Raw genomic sequence first — 3,521 nt, forward strand, 5'->3', positions numbered from 1 at the left:
ATATTTGGAGAAGAAAAGATAAACTATAAATTATTTCCTTGACAAATGTGTCGGGTAAATATGCTATTTAAAGTAGTAATTTGGAATGTGCTATTCAATGTTGTTCAGCAAGATTATAGAAGAAGATTAGCCTTGTTAATTAGTGATTTTGGCTTCCAAAAGTTTTCATTAAGAAGGAGGAGGTGCTAGGCTGTGCTTTTCTCAGTGACATAGTAACTAGGCAAATTAGTAGATTTCTATATTCTTTTCTTATGACTAACTTTCCCAGGAAGACTAAAATCTTTTTTATTTTAAGGGAAAATAGCTAAAAATACATGCATGCAATTACTTAATATGACTAATTGTTGTTTTTCCCCCATTTACCTTGCAGCAACGTGCCTAGTCTAAAACGTACTTCTTTATTAAAGAGTAATAGTTAGAAATAAGAATACTTCATGCAGCTTTTTCCTGTGACTGATTGTTTTTTCTTTCCTCTTATTTTGCAGCAACGCACCTCTTGCTTTTTCCTCCAAAGTATGTTATATTAAGTTTCGTGAAGCATCGAGTGTTGGTGTGGCCCAGCATCTAACTAACACGGTTTTTATTGACAGAGCTTTGATAGTTGTGCCCTGTGCAGAAGGTTGGTATTTCAGATATTCCTCTGTCATGTTGGTCCTTGTCATGTCTGTTAATTGTTTTAAGCTTTCCATGTAAGGAGGTGGTGCTCTGTTGTTATTTTGTTTTATTTTACTGCTTTATGAATGGAAAAAATAGTTGAAACAAAATTGAAAGTTGAATGAGGAAACCCAGTGATAAAGGCTAAACTGAAATTCAGCATTAGCAAAAAAGTAGTTGGTTTAAATAATGATAATTCAATTTGCCATAGTTACTACATATTTGGGGGGAAAGAAAGTAGAGTAAGTCCCTTCAGTATGGTTGGTGTTGGCAAACTTATTCCTACACAGAGTTCTCACTGAAGTCAATGGAGCTCTGGAAAGGTCAGGCAGTTCCTGGCACCAGTAGCATTGCAGTTTGGATCTTAGTGGATTTTTGTGGATTTGTGATTTTTTTAAGATACTGAGTATTTTGCATTCTTTTGGAGTGAATCCCAATTTTGTATTGTAGACATGTGATATATGCATTTGGCCATTTTTAGATCTAAAATACTTAGCATTCATGGTGATAATTACTGTTTGGATATAAATGTTTACCTACTAGTTCAGTTTAAAAAAAAATCCAATTTTTCTTTCTTGTTATTGTTGAAACTATGACTTCATGTGTCATGGAAAGATTTTCCTATGTGTACTGGTACTCCTTTTTGGGTTTAATTACCTCCTTAAAGATGCAGTGATCTGCACATAATTCTTCTGTCATCAAATGTTCTTAAAGCAATGAAATAAAATGATTGATGAATGCTAAATTTACAGATGCTCCTTGATCTGGTTTTGAGGTCAAACTTCAACAGATGAGTCGAATACAAGACAGTCTGTATTGTTAGCAGAGCATCCTAGATTAGAACACAATGTGGGAGGCACATCAATGGAGTTAGGCAGAGCCCCATTGACTTCATTGGGATCATTGTGGAACTGAGCATCTGAGTCCCGGGCTCTGGACCTTTTGCCCCTGTGGAGTGGAGTCATTCCAGCTGATGGAGTGAACCTGACTTCACTTTCAACATCGTGTAGCTGTTTTGCCATGAACAACAATGTGTAGAGTGATTGAACCATAAACTTCAGAAGTACCTCTGATTATCATAACTTCTCTAACTTCAAGGGTCAGATTTTGCTTCCAAAAAAAAGTACTGTTGATTTCTCGGGGTTTATTAATAATGGTCCGAGAGTACCATTTTTTGGCATGTTTGCCGTGTCATGGATAGTGTGAGATTAGAACTGCTGTGATAATCATTTGGGAAGTTCTTAGCAAACTGACAAGTCTCCAAATTTCCACAAACCTTATAAGTACTTTCACTAAAGGCTGTATTGACCTGCCTGTTCTTGTAGCCTGCTTAGTAGAGGCACATGGCACATATATTTGTCTTTGTAAAGCCTAGATTTTAGTTGCTTTTTGTGCCTTGTTTTGGGGACTTTTTGTTTACATTTTTTGAACTGTTCTTAAACCACAAAATCGGGTATTGCTGTGTCCACTTGAAACTGTGTAGAGGCTAAAGGGACCTGAGTCCTCCGTGAGAAAAATTGCCCCTAAATAAATTGACTAGAGATTATTCAGGATCTTAGTTTTACATTTCGTCAAAAAGATCTTAACATTGGCTCAGTACTGTCAGAGAGGGAAGATTGCTGCCTGAGGAGTGAATGACACTTCCCAGGGTTTTCCTTGTGATAAGGCACTGCCTGACATGATAAGGCAATGGGCAGGTAAAGCCATGTTTGCCTGTGTCTCTTGATGGTAGACAATGAGTGGAAGGAGAATAAAATCAGAGCTCTGCCAAATCTCGCTCCAGTTCTGTTTGTAGCTGATTTATTAGGTATTACTGAGGAAACAAACATACTGCAAAAAAACTCTCACTGTTCAAAATCCTTCAGGACTCCACAGAAATGTTTGCATACTTAGGAGAACAAGTGGCTGGGTTTTCAGGTCACTTTTTTTAATGTCAGAATGCTGTTTCCATGTAAGTCTTATCAGGATCATTTATAAAAAGATGTGGATTTATACCGATGAATTTATGGTGTGGAATAACTATTACTTTGGAGACTATGGTCAAGGGTTTTGATTCAGTTATGTACCACATGGTGCACTGTTAATGGAGTCAGAGGAGTGGCTCATGGGCTTTAAAAGCAGTGATGGCTTTATTGTACCAGGAGGTAAAATATCATGGGCCAACAGTGCTGTTAATCAAACATTTCTTGCACCAAGTTGAACATAGAGGAGGTAAAATGGAACTCTGAAAACCTGGTTTTAAAAACAATAAAATCTGAAATTTGGAGTGTGTTTAAACAGTGGTAAGTCAAGGGAGTATGAGGAGAATGAAATCAAGGTTAATGATGTGACATTTAATGAGCAGTTTAACAAAAATATAAATGAAGTAACAGTATTGAGGTGTCAAAAATATGACTTTTTATGTATGTGTATTAGTAGGTTTCTCTTTAAATATACTTTGAAAATGCAAAGGTTGAAAGGTAAACAAAGATGCCACCCTAATCATTTCTAAATTTTATGTCCACATTATCTGGTAGATGGATTTTGACTATTAATTTGGTTTTGTATGTTTTCTCTGTGTGATATGTAACAGTATTGAGGTGTCAAAAATATGACTTTTTATGTATGTGTATTAGTAGGTTTCTCTTTAAATATACTTTGAAAATGCAAAGGTTGAAAGGTAAACAAAGATGCCACCCTAATCATTTCTAAATTTTATGTCCACATTATCTGGTAGATGGATTTTGACTATTAATTTGGTTTTGTATGTTTTCTCTGTGTGATATTTGTGCAGTGCATTTTTTCCTTTGTTTCTTTTATTTTAATTTTATTTTGTCCCTTTATTTTTGTTTTTGTTCTTGTTTTTTTTCTTGTTTTATTTTTCTTCT

The 3,521-nt window shown here is 35.4% G+C and overlaps 1 protein-coding gene across 1 annotated transcript in view; it reads left to right on the forward strand.

The window, feature by feature from the left end:
• The first annotated feature begins 492 nt into the window (after positions 1 to 492).
• LOC103810084 (splicing regulatory glutamine/lysine-rich protein 1-like) overlaps positions 493 to 3,521 on the forward strand; it is a 24,982-nt gene continuing 21,953 nt past the window's right edge. Inside the window, 1 exon segment of the mRNA XM_009082969.1 lies at positions 493 to 619. The gene's annotated coding sequence lies outside the window, so the exon portion shown is untranslated.

The sequence above is a fragment of the Acanthisitta chloris genome, unplaced genomic scaffold (genome assembly GCF_000695815.1).
Source record: "Acanthisitta chloris isolate BGI_N310 unplaced genomic scaffold, ASM69581v1 scaffold12899, whole genome shotgun sequence".
NCBI lineage: Eukaryota > Metazoa > Chordata > Aves > Passeriformes > Acanthisittidae > Acanthisitta > Acanthisitta chloris.